This window comes from Euphorbia lathyris, chromosome 1 (assembly GCF_963576675.1).
Source record: "Euphorbia lathyris chromosome 1, ddEupLath1.1, whole genome shotgun sequence".
Taxonomy (NCBI): Eukaryota; Viridiplantae; Streptophyta; class Magnoliopsida; order Malpighiales; family Euphorbiaceae; genus Euphorbia; species Euphorbia lathyris.
This window is the reverse complement of record NC_088910.1, coordinates 101,184,059-101,205,875: the sequence shown is the minus strand read 5'-3', so window position 1 is coordinate 101,205,875 and position 21,817 is coordinate 101,184,059. Positions and strand designations below refer to the sequence as shown.

The window sequence follows — 21,817 nt, the reverse complement described above, 5'->3', positions numbered from 1 at the left end:
TGTTGTTGTTACGGTTTGCTGTTTGCTGTTGGAAAAAGCTGATTCTCTGCTTTTGTAAAATGCTGTTTTTCGGGTGTAAAAGGCAAACGGGAGATCACTAACCAAACACCTAATACTGCTTTTCAGATTTAAAAGGCAAACAGGAAGGCACTAACCAAACACCTAAAACTCTCATTTTTGAAATGAAAATGTAAAAAGGAGTATGAAAATAAGCAACCAAACACACATGTAACAAAACTGGCCAACTTATTTTTATTTTAGCATCTCAATAAAACATATTATAGTATAAAAGTAATATATTTTCATTCACCAAAAAGTAATATATTTTCATATTAACCTCAAAATTGGCATAAATAAATATTAAAACACTTTAATTATTAACATTATATATATATTCTTTTGAAAAAAAAATTCCACTTCAATTTTAATTGAAAGATATTTATTTTGAAGGAGAGCCCCTGGTTCACCCCTCCCTGGTTAAAGAGGTCCAGTTAGTTGGTTGGAGGAAGCTCAGGGAAGGGGTTGTCAAGTTGAATACGGATGGCTCATGCCTTAGTAATGGCAGAATTGTTGCTGGTGGAGTTCTTCGGGATGCTGGTGGCGCCTGGCTGGCTGGGTTTACCCATAACTTAGGTACGGGCTCCTCCTTTACTGCGGAGCTCTGGGGGATCTTTTCTGGCATTAAACTCGCCATTCGCATGGGTGTTAAAAGACTTTCGGTGGAGTCTGACAATTTGGAGGCTATCAACAGGATTTCAGATAGACATGATGTTTGTCTTAAGAGTCAGAATCTCATTAAAGCCATCTTGAGGCTTCGTCCTGCCTTCGATTCTCTTACCTTCTCCCATATTTATAGGGAGCAAAACCGCGTGGCGGATCGCTTGGCAGCTGCTGGGCATGGGGGGATGTTAGGTGTTTCTACCCTTTCCGTTCCTCCTTCTTTTCTGTTACCTTCTCTTCTTGAGGATAGGATTGGGGTCAGTCTTCCTAGACTGATCCTGGGTTAGGTTTTTGTTTGTTTGTTTTTTTTCTTCCCTTCTTACCAAAAAAAAAGAAAGATATTTATTTTGAAATTAATATTCTGTCAGTAGTTATTGCAATCGCACTGAAATAAAATTTTACATTACCTTTATTTTTAGGAAAAATTACAAAACTGGGTCAAATGGGAGGCCCATTTACATATTAAACTCATTTACTAATTCTACTACATATCTAGACTGATTTTGTGTGACTTTCCAAAAATACCCCTGACCTTCCCACTTCCACCACTTGCGAATTGCCGCTCCCTCTATCTCCTTGGTTATGCGAAAAGTTGCTCCAGCATTAATGATTTCAAGACTTTTGATCTTCCTTTCTTCCTTTAAATTGCACGAAATCTGCACCATTTAGTAGAAATCATAATGAATTTCTCTTTTTCATCTCTTCATCTCTTGATTCTGCAACTTCCCAACCCTAGAAAATGAGTAAATGGTTTTTCATCTTCCTGTTCGTTGCTTGGTTTCTTTCTTCTTGTTACCATCAAAGAAATGGTTTTTCTACGTTATTTCCTTCGTTCTTCCCATGTTATCATATTGTTATTGTCGCTTTTGGGGATGAAAGGGGCGAAAAATGTAAGTATCTGTTTGTTTTTTCTGCGTTTTTTCATGAATTCACTTCGCAATCGATGGTTTCCCTAAGCTTTGCGAAGAGAACGAGCCTGAAAAGTGATGATCTACTTCGTGAATTGATGATTTCGTGAAGTTCTGCGAAGAGAAAGAGTCTGAAACGTATGGATCTACCTCGCGAATCGATTAGTTCGCGAAGTATGCGAATAGATCCTCACGTTTCAGACCTCGCAGACTTCGCGAAAGCAGCGATATGCGATGTAGATAGTCACATTTCAGACCTCGCAGACTTCACGAAAAAATTGATATGCGAAGTAAAATCACCTCTTCCCCTGCACATTTACATTCGCATGCTTCGCTAATTTTCATTTCGCGAAGCCAAAATCGTCTTTTTTCCTAACTAACACGGTTAATTTTTTCTGTAGATGGGTGAATACGTAACATCCCTTTCTGGAAGGCGGCGTACTGGGCTGCAGTGGAGATGATTTTCCTTCCTGTATAGGGATGAACTTCCCCAAGATTGACACATTCACTCCTGAAATGATTCGTTAGGAGAGGTTGTGTCAATCTCGGGGTGCACCATGGGACACGTCCATCCTATGGTGCCAATCTTCAAAGTGGACCTAACTTAATCTGGTGCCAATTTTGAAGCGGATGCGTAATCTTGGTACCGGATTAGTTAGTTTCACTTTGAAATGATTAGTTAGTAGAGTTCATTGTGGCAATCTTGTTGTAAATTTTGATAATGTTATGATTTGAATGTTGTTATTGTGGCAATCTTGTTATAAATTTTGATAATGTTATGATTTTAATGTTCGAATCCGTTGTTGTTTGCCAATTTTTGTTATATACCACTTCGCGTATTAGCTTCAAATCATATCCAGCATTCGCATATGCGAACTAAATTCATCAAGCAAAACAAACTCCAGCTTCGCAGGCTTCGCATATGCGAACTAAATTCATTAAGTAAATTAAAACATTAACTTCGTAGGCTTCGCATATGGGTGAATATGCGAAGTCAGACGGGATGGGGCGAGCTCCGCGTAAATATTGAGGGTATTTTTGGAAAGTCGCACAAAATCAGTCTAGATATGTAGTAGAATTAGTAAATGGGTTTAATATGTAAATGGGTCTTCCATTTGACCCAGTTTTATAATTTTCCCTTATTTTTATATTGAACCTTTTTACATTTTTAGGTAAAATAGTTACAAATTTAAGAAAATCACAAAAATAGGCATATAGCCGGTGTATGATTACAATTTCTAACAAACGAAAAAATGATTAACCAACTAAATTAGTTTAATAAATCAGTTAATGGATGATATGTGCTCCTAGGATATAGTATATATGGTCATACCCCTCAAATACCCTCGAATCTATTTATACAATTTAATTATTTTTAAATTAATATTAATATGATATTTGTTTTGATTCGGATGGTATTTATATAGTAACAAATGTATATTACAAAATTCATTATACTAATATTTTTTCAAAAACAAAATTGTGCTAATATACAGATTAGATTATATATACGTATGTATGGCAAATTAATTTTTATGAAATTTATAGATGATTTATAAACTTATGTTTGTAATTTAATTAGTTTTGTAACTTTTTTAAATGAGTAATTGTGAAAAAAATAATGAAATTTAAAATGTATTTCATAAATGGATACGAGATGAATACTTTATCCAAATGAAGGTGTGCGACATGGTCGATGAAAGGGGGACCTGCAAACCCTTCACAATGCACTCATCAATATTGTTGGATTGGAATTGGTTATGACCGTTTTTCAGTCAAGTCTGCCTATGGTTTTATTTGTAAGGAATGTCTTGTTTATGTGCTTAAAGGTTGTAGCGTATTTGGAAATGGCATGGGTTCCAAAGAATCTGTAATTTCCTTTAGCTGGTTATAAAAGGAATGCTACTTACAAAACTAGAGAGAAAGAGAGACATCTTGATGTGGTAGGCCTTTGCCTCATCTGCTTCCTTCATGAGGAGTTCATTATCCACATTTTGGGAGACTGCCCTTTTGCGCGTTCAATTTGACTTCAAAGCATTTTCTATAATGAATTTTGGGCTTTTATCGCGTCGAGCGAAGCTGAATGGTTCCATGACAACCAGAGTTTGGAAAATTGGTTCTCCTACAACGAATGTCATCTTGTTTTTGTGGTTGCTTATTGGCACTTATGGAAAAATAGGAATCTCGTTATGTTCGAGCAATCTAAGAGATCTATTATGGAGATTGTGCAAAGCATTAAGGTGGCTGTTAATGGTATTATTAATAGTAATTAGACTTTTTCCAAGGATATGGTTGTGCACAATCCCATTAAAGAAAAGGTTTTGATTAGGAGGAGTCCTCCGGAGACCACTTAGGTCAAGCTCAATACGGATGGTGCTGTTAAAGGGAGCTAATTCTTAGCTGCGATTGACAGCCTTATACATGACAACAAAATTGATTGGGTTCAAAGATTTACTAAGAATGTGGGTGTCTGCTCGGTGGTTAAGGCAGAGTTATGAGACGTTATAGAAGGCTTGAGACTTGCTTGGTCGTTGGGTACAAAAAAGTCATTTTGAAGTTTGCATCGACCTTATTTCTCTGCATTTACTCCCCCTAACGAGGACGCCTTTCTAGTGGGAGTTATTATTATGGAGCTTATTGGTAAGAAGTGGGAGATTTCTCTTTGCCATGTCTATATAGAAGGAAATAGAAGTGCGAATTGGATAGCCAACTATACGGATTCTCTGTCCTTCGAGTGCATATCCTCAAAGAGCCGCCTCAGAACTTAAGGAACATTTTGGTCCAAGAGCTCTTGGACATTTTTTTTGTCCCGATTTTGTGTCGTGTAGCCTTGTGATACAACTTTGGTTATAAAAAAAATATCTAAGATAGGAACTTTCTAATATTTGAATTTTAAGAAACTTAATCATATTCTTAAAATAAAAAAAATTAATCATACTTCTCTCCAAAAAAAAAATCATACTATAGTAAAAGGGAATTGTCATAGACTGGACATGAAATGAAAGTCCTATGATATTGAAATTTAATAGAAAATTTGACACAAAAAATAAAAAGAAAAAAAAATGAAATTGCCCAATTTGCATAAGGATCAAAGAGAAAACGTTTCGATAAAGCGGAGACAAAGAAACGGCTCAGCCCCGAACTCAAGAGAGATCTATCTGTTAGTTCTGCAGTTGAACGATTTCCAAAATCATTCCCTTCGTCTTCAAAAATCAGATTCTGATGCGGACATCCTAACTGAGATCACTGATCACAGGTGCTCTGGCGAATCCCCAGACATCAGACCCGCGGAGGTTACACCTAGGAGGGCGGATCCCCAAGACAAGCAAGCTGGGCGAATCTAGGAGTACCCAAGGAGGCGTACCAACATCTACCCTGGACGGATCTCTAGGCTTACTTCCTCCCGAAGTAATTCACCAACAACCCCTGACAATCCGTACCTGTACCAATGTACTGTTTGTCGGGGCGTATCACCTATTTTACCCTTTTTAGGGATAGCCTTATTGTAACCCTAGTAGGGGTAATCCTTGTCTTTTGTTATCATTAAGGGGAAGTATTTAAACCCTCATTTTGTAAGAATGACGACAACTTTTATCAATCAAAAACATTATTCTCTTTGAGAACCGAGGTTTATACCTTGTTTTTGGGATTCACTCCTTCTAGTTTAGCTAGAGAAGAAACTCTTTGCTGGTTTACGATTAAAACCTCCATTTATCGCTTTCAATCTGTATCAGTTGGTATCAGAGCCGATCGTTTCCTGCCCCGAAACTTCTTTTGGCAATGGTTCAACCCCGACAACCGCAAGATTTCATGGAAACCAGTGACCAGAGGTATGAGGAGCTGAGGGAGCACCTCGCGGAGCAAATCCAAGCCAGCCATGAACGGCAGAGGCAGACCGATCAACGGTTCCTGGAGCTAACCACATTCTTAGAAAACTTCAAGCTGGAGGTTCTGGCGCTAATCCGACCAACCGCGGGAGGATCGACCCAGAGAAAGGAAGGAGCCCTTGAACAACCGCTTCCATAAATGGATCCTAGGGATCCTGAGGTAAGAAGACCCAACTTTGTCATTGTGCATAACGCTGATAGTGATAGTGATGACTTTGAGGGTATCGGAAATGATGATACCGTTAGAACTATGAGGGATGTTGGGCTTGTTGACAACCGACGTGTGGAGGTTGCTAGGGGATACCCAGGTCTAGGGAACTTTGATAGAGATGATGCCTTTAAGCTAAAAATAGACTTACCATCTTTTGGAGGCGAACTGGATATAGAGGGGTTCTTAGACTGGTTATTGGAAGTTGAACGTTTCTTTGAGTATGTTGGGATTCCTGATGAGAGGAAAGTAAGGCTGGTGGCGTATCGCCTGAAGGGTGGCGCATCAGTTTGGTGGGATCAGATGAGGGAAGAAAGAAGAAGAGGGGGCAGAGATCCGATTCGATCTTGGCTACGGATGAAGGCGATGTTGAGGGAACAGTTCTTACCGCCGGATTATGAGAAGTATATTTACAGCTCCTACAGGGGATGCTCTCAAGGGACCCGAAGTGTCCATGAGTATACTTCTGAGTTCTTAAGGCTTTCGGTGAGAGCCAACTTATCTGAAACTGAAAGCCAAAAGACCTCTAGGTATCTAGAAGGGTTGAGATACAACATCCAGGATCGTCTTGGCACACAGATGGTGGTTCGAGTACAAGATGCTAGGAATTTAGCCCTCAAGGCTGAATCCCAACTGACCGGGAGATCCAGGAGATCCGCCACTACTGAGTATACGCCTGGAGGAAGAGATAACGTGAGGTCTTATGACAAAGGCAAGCAGGTGGCGAGTGCCAGTGGGGCCAAGGTTAACAGTGTGGGAAGGGGATCTGTTGGAGATACTAGGCCATACAAGGAAGCACATATACCACCTAAGAGCAATAATCCGTATGCGAGGCCAGCACCTTTCAAATGTTTTCGGTGCAATGAGCCAGGCCATAGATCCAACGAATGTCCTAGGAGGAAGAGCCCCAACATGGTGGAGAGATATGAGGATGACTATGACGAAGGGGATGAAGTATTTTGCGAACCCTTAGGAGAAGATGATGATGAGGCGGATGAAGAGAGATACGCCATTCATGTGGTCCGGCGTTTGTTAGTCTCTAGCCGGGTAGAGGGAGATCAGAGGCACCGCCTATTCAGGACCCGCTGTCTTGTGAAAGGTGGGCGATGCAATGTGATAATAGATAGTGGGAGCCAAGAGAAAATTGTGAGCAGCAGCGCCGTTCAGAAGTTCGGGTTGTTGGCGGAGGCACATCCCGACCCTTATAGAGTGGGATGGATCAAAAACGTGGGTGAGCTTAGGGTGACCCAGAGATGCAGGGTACCTATTGTGATTGGTGATTACAGTGATGAGGTCTGTTGTGATGTGGTTGATATGGATGCCTGCCACCTATTGTTGGGCCGACCCTGGCAGTTTGATAACGATGCCATCCATGCAGGAAGAGAGAACACTTACAGATTTGTGAAGAATGGGGTGAAGTTCGTCCTTACGCCAATGATGAGAGAGCCAAAGGCCAACGAGAAATCTACTTTGGTAGTCTGTCCTACACACAGATCATTTGTCAGCGAATGTGAAGAGAGCCAAATGGTGTATGTGGTAATGGTTAAGGCGAATCACGAATCCGCCCAAAGGGACGAAAGGGAGATGCCGAATGAAGTGACCTACCTACTTGGCGAATATCAGGATCTGTTCCCTAACGAACTGCCAAGTGGGTTACCACCTTTGAGGGACATCCAACATCATATCGATCTTGTGCCTGGGGCTAGTTTACCAAGCCTCCCACACTATCGAATGAGCCCAAAGGAGAATGACATCATGAGACAGAAAGTGGAGGAACTCATCGAGATGGGATACATTAGGGAGAGTATGAGTCCTTGCGCCGTTCCAGCTTTACTCACACCGAAGAAGGATGGGTCTTGGCGGATGTGTGTTGACAGTAGGGCTATTAACAAGATCACCATCAAGTACAAGTTCCCGATTCCAAGGTTGGATGACATGCTGGACCAACTTGGCGGATCTCGAGTCTTCTCCAAGATTGATCTCAGGAGTGGTTATCATCAGATACGAATCCGATCTGGGGATGAGTGGAAGACCGCCTTCAAGACGAGAGATGGATTGTATGAATGGTTAGTTATGCCATTTGGGATGACCAACGCCCCCAGTACTTTTATGAGGTTGATGAATCAGGTGCTTCGCCCCATGATTGGAAAATTTGTAGTTGTGTATTTTGATGACATCCTGATTCATAGCGAGACCTTGGTGGAGCATGTGGAGCACTTACGGATAGTGTTTGACCTATTAAGGAAACACCAGCTATACGCCAACACTAAGAAGTATGATTTCGTCATAGAAAGTCTGGTTTTCCTCGGGTTCGTGGTTAGTGGCGATGGGGTCCAAGTTGATGGGGAGAAGGTAAGAGCCATCCGAGAATGGCCCACTCCGAGGAACGTGGGGGATATCAGGAGTTTTCATGGGCTAGCAACGTTTTATCGCCGATTCATTAAGAACTTCAGTTCCATAGTGGCCCCGTTGACGGAATGTTTGAAGAAGGGAAGGGGGTTCGAGTGGGCGGACGCCCAAGAAGAGAGCTTCGCCTTGATCAAGGAAAAGCTGAGTACAACGCCAGTGTTGGCGTATCCCAATTTTGATAAGCTGTTCGAAGTTGAGTGTGATGCCAGTGGAGTTGGGATTGGTGGTGTCTTGATGCAAGAAAAGAGGCCCATTGCATACTTCAGTGAGAAGCTCTGTGAGGCACGGCAAAAGTGGGCAACTTATGATCAAGAGTTTTATGCTGTAGTGAGGGCGTTGAAAGTATGGGAGCATTACTTGGTGGGAAAAGAATTCATCCTCTACACTGACCATCAAGCTCTCAAATACCTGGGAAGTCAGAAACAACTCCGAAGCTCCATGCATGCCCGGTGGTCCGCCTTCATAGATAAGTTCCCCTATAAGCTTATCCATAAGGCTGGAAAACAGAACAAGGTGGCGGACGCCTTAAGTCGAAGGGTGTCACTAATCAAGACAGTAAACCTGGAGACCGATTGTTTTGAACACATCCGAGGAGAATACTTGGCGGATCCTGATTTTGGTAGTATCTGGGAAAAATGTAAGAACCATCATGGAGATGGAGCGTATCACCTGATGGGTGAGTATCTCATGAGGGGCAACCAACTTTGCCTCCCTTGCACTTCCATTCGCGAGAAGGTTGTTCGGGATCTACATGGCGGATCCCTGTGAGGGAATTTTGGGCGAGATAAGACATATGAAGCAGTGAGTTCCCGCTATTTCTGGCCTAAAATGAGGAGAGATGTTGCCTACTTAGTAGAACGATGCTATGTTTGCCAGACCGCTAAGGGACGCACTACAAATGCGGGCTTGCAGTTACCTTTGCCTGTGCCAGAGACAATATGGGAGGATCTGTCCATGGACTTTGTCCTAGGATTACCCAGAACTCAGAGGGGCATGGATTCCATTTTTGTCGTGGTTGATCGGTTTTCAAAGATGGCTCACTTCATACCATGTCGCAAGACTAATGCTGCCTCAGTGACTGCTAACCTGTTCTTTAAAGAGATTGTCAGGCTACATGGCGTACCTAAGAGCATCGTCTCGGATCGTGATACGAAGTTCCTCAGTCACTTCTGGCGGACATTGTGGGCTTTGTTCGATACGTCTCTGAAGTTTAGTACCACCGCCCACCCTCAAACAGACGGACAGACCGAAGTGGTCAATAGAACCTTGGGAAACTTACTGCGCAGCAAGTGTAAGGATAAGCCCCGGATGTGGGATGTGATTCTAGCCCAAGCTGAGTTCGCCTACAACGGCTCTGTACATTCGGGAACCAGGAGATCTCCATTTGAGGTGGTATACACAAAGACCCCGAATCACGTCCTTGATATAGCCCATCTTCCTAGAGGAAACGTGACTGCCAACCAGCTGGCCAAGGATTATGTACAGATGCACCAAGAGGTGAGAGAGACTCTTGAGGAGAGAAGTCAGAAATTAAAGGTTAAGGCGGATGAGCACCGCAGGGACCTACAGTTTGAAGTCGGGGATGAGGTTATGGTATATTTGGGCAAAGAGAGACTCGCCAACGCCGCAAGTAGCAAACTTCGGCCTAGGAAATACGGGCCATATAAGATCACAAAGAAGGTCAATGCCAATGCCTATCATATAGCATTGCCGAACTGGCTTGGTAAAATCTCACCAGCATTCAACATCCGTGACCTTAGCCCATGGAAGCCGGATAGTCCTTTGGAGTTCAAACAGGGCGAATCGGTGCCGAGTTCTTTTAAAGAAGAAGAGAATGATGCGGACATCCTAACTAAGATCACTGATCACAGACGCTCTGGCTAATCCCCAGACATCAGACCCGCGGAGGTTACACCTAGGAGGGCGGATCCCCAAGACAAGCAAGCTGGGCGAATCTAGGAGTACCCAAGGAGGCGTACCAACATCTACCCTGGGCGGATCTCTAGGCTTACTTCCTCCCAAAGTAATTCACCAACAACCCCTGACAATCCGTACATGTACCAATGTACTGTTTGTCGGGGCGTATCACCTATTTTACCCTTTTTAGGGATAGCCTTATTGTAACCCTAGTAGGGGTAATCCTTGTCTTTTGTTATCATTAAGGGGAAGTATTTAAACCCTCATTTTGTAAGAATGACGACAACTTTTATCAATCAAAAACATTATTCTCTTTGAGAACCGAGGTTTATACCTTGTTTTTGGGATTCACTCCTTCTAGTTTAGCTAGAGAAGAAACTCTTTGCTGGTTTACGATTAAAACCTCCATTTATCGCTTTCAATCTGTATCAGATTCCCTGAAATCAGACACAAGTAGGGAATGGAAACACTCATTTCCTGTCTGTGCTAATGTGAAAACCAATTCTCTGCACCACCTTACACTTCTTCGTCTGATCCCAACTTCTTTAAATCTGTTTGAACTCACGAAATTCTCGAGGATCTTCCAAGGTGCTCATTCACCCACTTGATCTATTGGTTCAATTAATTATGCCTCATTATGTATTGTTTGGATAGAATTTAGAGTTGATTGAATGTTCAATTCTGTTTCAATCGGCATTTGATTGGTTGTTTTGTTGAATCGGATCTTGTTCCGCGCGGTTTGAAATTTGGGCGTTGTTTAGTTGATTTATTTTGCAAATTGATTGTCATCTATGATCTTATAAAATTGATTTGTTTATGGGTTCAATGCAACAATTTAATTTTGAGTTTTGACTGTAGTTACTTGTGGAAAAGGCTTAAGGCATGGAAGCTAAATAAATTTTCAATTAATTATTTGCTTTTGTTGAATTTGGCACTGCAGATTGAGATCTCTTCTATGTTTAATTTGAGTGAAAAATTTCTAAGATGTTCTCGTTCAGCTCACTCTTCTAGCATTAGACCCACTAGATTAGTAAAACTGAAATTATCTTTCAGAGAGATGATAATAAAGGACTTTGTTTGTTGCTTGTTTTTTATGTTTGATTTCTATTTGTGGGATAGTCTGGAAGAAGGGAAGGGCACACATAGCAATGGTGATATCAGTAATTTGTTTACTTTGGTGATATCAGTAATTTGTTTACTTTGTCCTACCACCTTAAAGTCATGAGAGTTACAGGTTTTGTGAGGGGATAATATGGGTTGCATAGAAAATTTAGAAGTCATGCTGATTTTTTTTTGCATGTGACTTATGTTATCATGGCTGTCATGGCTTGGATTGTATCACAACACTGCTTCTATTAAGCTATTGACCAAACAATATCCCGATGATCCTGATATGCTATAATAAAATATAAATGTCGGAGTTGTAAGCCTTAATATGATGTATGTCATCAGTTGCTGTAAATGTTTGTGTTGCCCTCTACATTTTCATTTATATTAAGTTTTTTAAACTCTGTATACATGATTATTAATTTTTAGGTGTCGATTACCTTTTTCAGTAATGGTAAATGGTACAAATATGCCAGGTTTTGGTACCTTGTATGTGTAGTTGCTGCATGGTTCAAGCACAAACATAAAGAACCTGCAGTCAATATGGGGCATCTGAATTTGCAGTCTGGATCCTATCCATTTGACAGAGAATTCAGGGGCTGTCCTGTTAAAGCTACCAAAGGCTCTCTTGCATGCATGGTTAATTCTGAAATTGGAGCAGTTTTGGCTGTGATGCGGAGAAACGTAAGGTGGGGCGTCCGCTATGTGACAGATGATGATCAATTGGAGCACTCTCTCATTCATTCCTTGAAAGAACTACGGAAACAGATTTTTTCATGGCAAGATAAGTGGGACAATATTGATCCAGCCATCTATCTCATGCCATTTTTGGATGTAATTCGATCTGATGAAACTGGTGCACTAATCACAGGTGTTGCTTTGTCTTCTGTTTACAAAATATTAACCCTTGATGTGCTTGATGTTGATACTGTGAAAGTTGCTGAGGCTATGCATCTGATTGTGGATGCTGTCACCACCTGTAGATTTGAGGTGACTGATCCCGCCTCTGAAGAAGTGGCGCTGATGAAAATCCTTCAGGTTCTTTTAGCATGCATGAAAAGTAGAGCATCATCAAAGTTGAATAATCAACAAGTATGCAATATAGTAAATACATGCTTTCGCGTTGTCCATCAAGCCAGTTCTAAAGGAGAATTGCTGCAGAGGATTGCACGCCACACCATGCATGAATTGGTCAGATGTATTTTTTCACACCTACCTGATATGGACAACAATCGGGACAAATTGGTTGATAGAGGCTCATCTGTTCCCGGAGGTAAGAATTAAATGCTCACTTTTTGATTTTATTATTCTTTGATATCATGCTGGAATTTTATAACTTGCAGAAATATTTACACAATATTAAAAATACAAACAGAAACAGGGTGGATATTTAGTGTGTTATGATTCATTGATTATGATAAAGCTCCACTATTTACATGGGGTTACCACTTACCTCCTTCAATCTGAGGTAACTGCAGCTTCAACAAAGGGATTTTTCCAGTAAGAAAACTGTAGTGATTGTGAAATAATCAAATTGGTCTTTTAGTTAAGCAGTTTGGAGTTCAAGCCAGTCATAAGATCTTATATTCATGTTTCATGGCTATAGATGTATATGCTTGCCAGCTGTCAGGAGTAAAGAATTTTTTGTTAGGGATCTCAACAGAATTATCCAATAGATGTTTATATAATCTCTCAGTAGTAGCAATCGACTTGTTTAAACCCTGAATGGGTGATGTAACTTCCAAGTTGAGTAGAATATGCATAAATGTGAATACCCTTTTGAGTTATTAGCTACTGAGGTTAGCACATTAATGCCTTCCTCAGTACATGAAGTTGATATATATATGTATTTTTTCACTGCAGGTTGATGCACTGAGCAAGGATGATTCTTTTGGAAGTAAACTGCTAGATAATGGGAATGTAAAGGTTGAATCTGATGGTCAATCCGCAACTGTTGATGCAACTAGTGTTCTCATGGGAAAATTACAGCATGGCAAGGATGAAGAAAAGATAGATGCTGGTAATGGGATGGAGACTGCTGAAAATGGTGAAAAACTTATGATGGATCCTTTTGGAGTACCTTGTGTGGTGGAAATATTTTCTTTCCTATGCTCTCTTTTGAATCTCATTGAACATATTGAGATTGGTCCCAGATCCAATCCGATAGCATATGATGAAGATGTTCCTCTATTTTCTTTGGGTTTAATTAATTCAGCTATTGAATTGGGTGGCCCCTCGTTCAGCAAACACCCAGCATTATTGTCATTAATTCAAGGCGAATTGTTCCGTAATTTGATGCAGTTTGGTTTATCAATGAGCCCATTAATTCTTTCAACAGTATGTAGCATTGTTCTCAATCTGTATCATCATTTGCGGGTTGAGTTGAAAGTACAGTTAGAAGCTTTCTTCTCTAATGTGCTTATGAGGATAGCACAAAGCAAGCATGGATCATCATACCAACTGCAGGAGGTTGCTATGGAGGCTCTGGTTGATCTCTACAGGCAGCAACTTTCATGGCTGAAATGTATGCTAGTTTTGATTGTGACATTACCTGCTGTGATGTCTTTGAAGACCTTGCTAATTTATTATCAAAAAACGCATTTCCCGTAAATGGACCTTTGTCTGCAATGCATATTGTTGCACTGGATGGTCTGATATCCATGATTAAGGATATGGGTGATACGCTAGGCAATGAGTTATCACTTTCAGAAGAAGCTTCAGAAGATTCTGAGGGGTATAAATCATTCTGAACAATGAAATGTCAAAATTATAGCGACCCTAATTATTGGATTCCACATGTTCGTAAGATGAGACGCATTAAAAGGAGGCTGATGGTTGGAGTGGATCATTTTAACCGGGATCCTAAGAAGGGTCTAGAATTTCTCCAAGGAATAAATCTGCTGCCTGATAAGCTTGAGCCTCAGAGTGTAGCATCTTTCTTTCGGTACACAGCTGGATTAGATAAAAAATCTTCTTGGAGATTATCTTGGAAATCATGATGAATTCTGTAGCCAGGTGCTTCAGGAATTTGTTAGAACTTTTGATTTTCGGGGCATGAACATGGATACTGCATTGCGTCTTTTCTTAGGAACTTTCAGGTTGCCTGGAGAATCTCAGAAAATACAGAGAGTACTCGAAGCATTTGCTGATAGATATTATGAGCAGTCACCTCAGATATTGGCAAACAAGGATGCTGCTCTCGTGATGTCATATTCACTTATAATGCTGAACACAGATCAACACAATGTACAGGTTAAGAAAAAGATGACCGAAGAAGATTTCATCCGAAATAATCGACGCACCAATGGTGGAAATGATTTTCCCCGAGAATACCTATCTGAACTCTATCGCTCTATCTGTGAGAGTGAAATTCAGATGATTCCTGAGCAAGGTTCTGGTTTTCCATTGATGACATCAGGTCGCTGGATTAATGTACAGCACAAATCAAAAATTACTAGTCCTTTCATTGTCTGTGATTCTCGAGCACTCCTTGACCATGACATGTTTACTATTCTATCAGGTCCTACAATTGCTGCTATGTCAGTGGTTTTTGATCAGACAGAACATGAGGAGGTTCTAAAAACATGCGTTGAAGGGTACTTGGCAATTGCCAAAATTTCTGCCTCCTACCATTTGGATGATGTATTGGATGATCTAGTTGTGTCTTTGTGCAAGTTCACAGACCACTTGACTCCATTGTCTGTTGATGATGCTATTTTGGTTTTTGGAGATGACACTAAAGCAAGAATGGCGGCCACAACAGTTTTCACCATAGTAAACAGGTATGGCGATTATATCCGCAATGGTTGGAAAAACATATTAGATTGCGTCTTGAGCTTCCATAAGCTTGGCCTCTTGCCTGCTCGTCTTGTTAGTGATGCAACTGATGATATGGAGTCGTCTTCTGACCTAGAGAGGACAAAGCCCTCACCAAGTCCTTCCTTGACATCAAATACACCATCTGGCATCACTCCTAGAAAATCTTCTGGCTTGATGGGCCGGTTTAGCCTGTTCTTATCTTTTGATGTAGAAGAGCCAAGGTCACTGCCAACTGAGGAACAGCTTGCAGCTCATCAGCGAACTCGTGAAACAATAGAAAGTTGCCACATTGACAGCATATTTACAGAGAGTAAGTTCCTTCAGGCTGAATAATTATTGCAGCTTGTGAGGTCACTCATCCTGGCTGCAAGCCGTCATTGCAAGGGAACTAGTTCCTCGGAAGATGAAGGTTCTGCAGTGTTTTGCTTGGAGCTGTTGGTTGCAGTTACACTTAATAATCGGGATAGGATTTTGCTTATATGGCAAGAAGTTTATGAGTATATATCCAGTGTTGTTCAGTCAACCACAATGCCATCTGTTGTGGTGGAAAAGGCTGTGTTTGGGCTCCTAAGGATATGTCAGAGGTTGCTTCCCTACAAGGAAAACTTGACAGATGAGCTCCTCAAGTCACTTCAGCTGATATTGAAACTTGATGCTCGGGTTGCTGATGCTTATTGTGAACCCATTACACAAGAAGTAATGCGTCTTGTAAAAGCAAATGCTGTTCACATCAGATCCCATATGGGTTGGCGCACAATCACTTCCCTTCTATCCATCACGGCTCGACATCCAGAAGCATCAGAAACTGGATTTGAAACACTTGCATTCATCATGGTTGATGGGGCACACCTTTTGCCATCTAACTATATTCTGTGTGTTGATGCTGCAAGACAGTTTGCCGAGTCCCGATTGGGGGATGTTGCACGATCTATTTCTTCCCTAGATATGATGTCAGGTTCTGTTTTTTGTCTGACAAGATGGTATTCTGAAGCTAAAGTTTCAGTAGGGAGAGAGGCTGCTGTGAAAGTCAGTGAAGATGTTGGAGAAATGTGGTTGAGGCTGGTGCAAGGACTGAGGAAAGTATGTCTGGATCATAGAGAAGAAGTGAGGAACCATGCTGTTTTGATGTTACAAAGGTGTATGGCAGAAGTGGATGCAATTCACTTTTCAAATGCCCTGTGGTTTCAATGTTTTGATTTAGTGATCTTCACATTGCTTGATGATCTGTTAGACATTTCACTAGAGAGCTCTTCGAAGAATTACCGGCAACTGGAAGAATCACTTGTCTTAGCCATGAAAGTTATGACAAAAGCATACTTACAGCAACTGCAGGATCTGTCGCACCAACCATCCTTTTGTAGACTGTGGTTAGGAGTTCTTAACCGCATGGAGAGATGCATGAAGGCAAAATTTCGAGGAAAACGCGGTGAAAAGATACACGAATTAGTTCCTGAGCTTCTCAAGAACATCCTGCTGGTGATGAAGACAACAGGACTACTCATGCCAAGTGATGACATTGGTGGTGATAGTTTTTGGCAATTAACATGGTTGCATGTGAAGAATATATGTCCATCTTTGCAATCAGAAGTGTTTCCAGATGATGAATTAGAGCAAATGCAGACAAAGCACATAAAACCAGGAGGCGCTTCCGCACCTGACACGACTCTGCTCGTTTCATCTAACGAGACGATAGTGTGAATCTAATTGTAGAATAGAGGATTGCTGATTATACAATGAATTTTTTTTCCGGAAAAATAGCGCCTTAATAATGTGCCTTGTGCCAGTTGTTTAGGAAAGGCGGTAGCTTTCCAGGTTACAGATGAAGAGCTGCAGAATTTATCTAGGCTGGATACGAGGTAAGTCGAAAGCTAATTTGGTATGATCATCCTATTTTTGGCGAAATGCTACTTGATGTTTGCGTCCGAATACTTTTTTGCCTGTGTCGGAGGGACTGAATAGAGCTCCCTTCATAAATTTTGTAATATGTATTTGCTTTGTCATTAACTGTACCAAAAGTTTCAAATTGCTTGTATACTTGGTGTCACATAATATTCTTTCACAGTACAATATTATTCTTGGGATTTTGGAAATTTCATACAGTGCAATATTCTATCATAGTGTAGAATCTGGGAAAGCTTTTCTCAAACCAATTTTGCCTTTCCATCACCCTATTATATGTTTGCCTTCTTTTCTATCTAGTAGATGATATTTCATGTTTTTTGCTACTTAACATTATACATGTACAGAGTTGCTCACGAGATAGTTTGTAATTTGATTGTAATTCTTGTTCAAATGCCAATTCTTTTATTCTTTTTGTATCCTAGTTCTTTTCGGATTACTCACCAAAAAAATTCACCCTGGAATTTGAATTATTGTAATTAATTGCATAATGGTCAAGTGTTGCTAAAAAATCATTAACTGTAGTTAAATTCGTTTTAGTATTTTGACTAATTTATTATTGGTGTTTTAACAGTATTTTGACAAATTCATTATTCTATTAGTTACCATTGTAACTAATAAAATAATGCAATTTTTGAAGAAAATCACAGCAAGAGCATTACAAGCAAAGGAGGAGGATTAGAGATCAATTCCTCCCAATCAGACACATATACCAGCTGCAGCAAACACTGGAGCCAAATGGTTCGCTAACCTATGAAAAAAAACATTACAACTTCCAATATCTTTCAAAAAGAATTTACAATCACCAATAATAAGTTCGTGAACCGAATTGCAGTTGAAATCTCGCTTTAAAACATAAATTAACAATTGAGAATCTGATTCAAGGAAGAAATCCTTCCAACGGTTAGCTTTTATCCAACTCAAAGCTTCATGGCAGGAGGGAGCTTCCACAAGAAAGGGATCAAGATGGCAAGAGATTGCACCATTTCCAGCAGCGACAAAATAACCCTCGGGGTTTCGAGCTACAACATCGAAACCAGCACATTTCAGCCTCTGAAAAATGGCTCCATCGACATTAACCTTTAGAAAACCAGGTGGCGGGGAGTCTAAGTCGCAGCGCTGTTAGCAGAGCATTGAGCACAATCTAGGGTAAATATTTGGGCAGGTTTCCACTTGGACAAAAAGGAGGTCGCAGTGCTAAAAAGACATGAGCAAACTGAAACTTATGATTCCAAACTGTCATTTTGGTTCGTTCACAACGGCTAACAGATTAAAACAACGATTTCAGAAGCCTGCTTTGGGTGCTTAAGGTTTACATACTTCTAGAAATCTATGAAATTGTCAAAGAGAGCACTAATATCGCGAACTAAAGTGAACGTCCACATTTGACGAGCAAGAGTGCAACCAACTAAAACATGATACATATCTTCTATAGCAAACATACACAACGAACATCCATTATCAAGTTGCACATGACGATTTTTAGGAACATCGAGGGTAGGCAGATATTTCGATAAGGCGCGATAAATAAGATTCTGAACCTTTGGGGTGTGGGGTGTGAACCACATGGACTTCCTGTCAATGTCCGTAGTTGGGGGGTGTCACCATAGTGAACTGAACGTAACTGCAAATATGCGCTCTTCACACTGAATTGGCCCTTAGAGTCCCACCACCAGCTCCAAGCATCATTAACATGCCTAGTGCTTAATGGAATTTTTTTGATGAGTTCATAATCCCGATCATCAACCAGCCCTCAAACCAGCTCATCATCCTAACCATTGTGAACTAAAGATCGAACGCTATCAATCGTATCAATAGAAAGACCTTCCAATCGAAAACTCTCACAAAACGATTATCCGGGACACACAACCATAGGTCTTCCCACAACACGACGAGCACCTGAAGAGATTAAGGGGAGAGAGGTCAGTATACTAATCTAAATATAACTCGGGTTATTATTAATATCAGCTTCTAGGAATGAAGTAGTGGGGTAGTACCTAGCTTTATACACACGAGCCACAAGCGAATCTGGACACATGAGGAGCTACGAGCCTTGTTTTGCTACGTGGGCCACATTAAATTGATACAAATTTCGAAAACCCATTCCCCCTGACCTTCTTTGGAGCACACAACTTCTCCCAAGATTTCTAGCAAATCCTATTGCCTTCATAGACATTCATATCCCTACCAAAACGAGTTCATCATCTTCTCAAGATCTAAACACAACATATTTGGAAGTAAAAATAAACCAATTGAATAGGATGGTAGAGCTTGGATAATAGATTTAATAAGCACTTCCTTGCCCACCCTAGAAAGAAACTTCAACCTCCAACTCCTTAACCTAGAAGATACTCTACCTTCAATGTACCTAAACACTTTGAGACTTGTTCCGACCGACTAGTGGTGGCAAGCCCACTTTTTAGGGATAGAAACCAATGAGATGCCAAAAAAAAAGGCTCTCAATTAAGAGCTAATCTGACTAGAGCAGTTTTTACCGAAAGAAATTGAGGACTTGGAGTAGTTTATTTTCTGGCCTGACCCCTTCTCGTATTGAAAAAGACAGTGTTTCACAACTTCACACTCTGCCCTTGTTGCTTTGGAAGAGATAATTGTCATACGCAAAAAAGAGATGGGAGATGGATGTGGCGATACAAGCAATCCGACAACCATGAAGCATACCTCTTTCTTCAAGCTTAGATAGAGAAAAGAAAAGACCCTCATCACAGATCAAGAGTAATAAGGTGAGATTGGGTCACCCTGACGAAGGCCTCTGCTCGAGAAAATCAGACCCAACGTATGGTTGCCACTAATAATCTGATAAGTTGCCTTAGTGACAAGGTGCATAACCAAACTAATCCATCTGTCTGCAAAACCCAGGTAAGTTACTTACTTGCCCTAGTGCTACTCCCTGGCTTCCTTCCTCCACAGAAGATTCAACTGGTAAGTTCACATTATCTGTGATAAGAACTCCAATTCCACCTTATCGTATACCCTTGGACATATCAATCTCGAGGGTAAGCGATTCAGGAAGTGATTAACTTCGAAGGGTAGCCTAATATTATCAATGATGAGCCTCTTTGGTATAAGGCACTCTAATAGGGAGAGATAATGAGGTGGAGGACGCTTTTATGCCTATTTGCAATTACCTTTGAAAGGATTTTGTAAATTACATTACACAGGGCAATCATCCTAAGATTAGAGATCGTTTCAGGCTTAGACTTCTTTGGGTCAAGAACCAAAGTAGTAGCATTAATATCATCTAGAAAGGAACCCAAATTTAACCACTTATGACAAGAAGCCACAACATCTGCCCTAATTAAATCCTAGTAATGTTGATAGAATCCATGGTTGAAATCGTGATTGTTGAAACACCTTTCCACATGATTTTGATTTGACAAAATTATTTAAGTTAATCCATGATTAAGGGACGATTAAATTTAAGTGCTTTGATTTAATTGTACTAATATATTTGTTCAATGTTGAGTATAAATATAAATGCAAATGGAAATAAAAAGTAAGACAGGACGAAGTCAGCATGAGAAAACAGCACAAGCTGAGTGAAGTATAACTCAGCGTAATAGAAGATCTTCAGAACAGAAGCTTAAAGATCAAACAAATCAGCGAAGCTGAGTGGAACGCAACTCAGTATCAAAAGTAAAGAAGTCTTCTTAAGAACTGTGTCTTGCAGAACGAAGCTGACCATGGAAGCTGAGTAAAAGAGAACTCAGTATTTGTATTAGCAACAATCGTAAACAACGGTTATCAAAGACAAGCTGAGTGATCTTTAGGACAACGTGAATGATCTGTTTGCTAAAAGACAAGATCCGACAATTGTCTGCACCAATAATAGAAACCTTGGAATTACGCAAAAGCCAATTTCAAGATGCATGGGTCAACTGTTCTTTTGCTAAAAGATAAAATGGCACAAAAAGATGAAACCTGCGAGAAGAAGTCAAACCTGACGCCTGCGGAATTCAGACGACAGGATTGGCCTGCAAATCTGAAGCTGACCAGAGCCTTGTCTCAAAAAGGAGCCGTTTGGATTCAACGGACAAATCCAGAATTCAAACAAACAAGTCTTCAGAATACAACTATAAAAGGACAAGTATACTTCTTGGATCCTTTGCCGATTGTGAAAACAAAAAGAGAACAAAAAAAGCATACATACAAAAAGCACATCAATACAAGAAAGAGATCTTACACCAAATTTATATTCATGTGTAAATACTAGAGTGATTTTCTTTGTAATCATCTAAAGTGTTCTTTGTCTGAAAGGGAACAATCTTGTATCAATTATAGTATTGAGAGAGTGTGCTGAGTACTCGGTTTGGTACTCAGTGGTAGACAAAATCTAAGTGCTGGGTTGTAGCGCTTAGTGGAGTTGAGTAAACGAATAGAGGACGGTACTCTTGCATATTCAAATGCCTTGTAAACGGTTTGCGCTCTACCTTTAAAGAGCTCAGTATTGGATTTAAAAAGCCCAGAGGGATTCTGGGGACTGGACGTAGTCGAAGAGGCCGAACCAGCATAAGTCGTGCTGAGTAATTTCTAACTCTGTTTCAATATATATCTGTATGTGTTGCTTGCTATATTTACTCAGTATATAAATTGTTTAAGCTGGCACTGAGTAAATCAGAGTGCTGAGTTGGAAGCTGACCGCAAAAGTGTCATTTCCCAACTCACAAGTAAAACAGTTCTAGTAAGTATCTGACTAAAGCCGTCTTACGCTTCACTCGGTCGTGCTGGCCAAAGCTGAGTTATGAAACTCAAAGAATTGAATTAAGTCAGCGTAATTGAAGCGAAAAAGTTACATTAGTTCCTAACCCCCCCCCCTTTGGAACTAATCACACGGGACCAACAAGTGGTATCAGAGCAAAATAGCTCACTACTCAAAGATATAACTATCTTGAGCTGATCTCGATAAATGGCTGAGAACAGCACTC

At 40.6% G+C, this 21,817-nt stretch overlaps 1 pseudogene; it reads left to right on the top strand.

The window, feature by feature from the left end:
• Nucleotides 1-11,699: 11,699 nt before the first annotated feature.
• LOC136218869 (ARF guanine-nucleotide exchange factor GNL1-like) lies at nt 11,700-17,556 on the top strand (annotated as a pseudogene).
• The last annotated feature ends 4,261 nt before the right edge of the window (nt 17,557-21,817 follow it).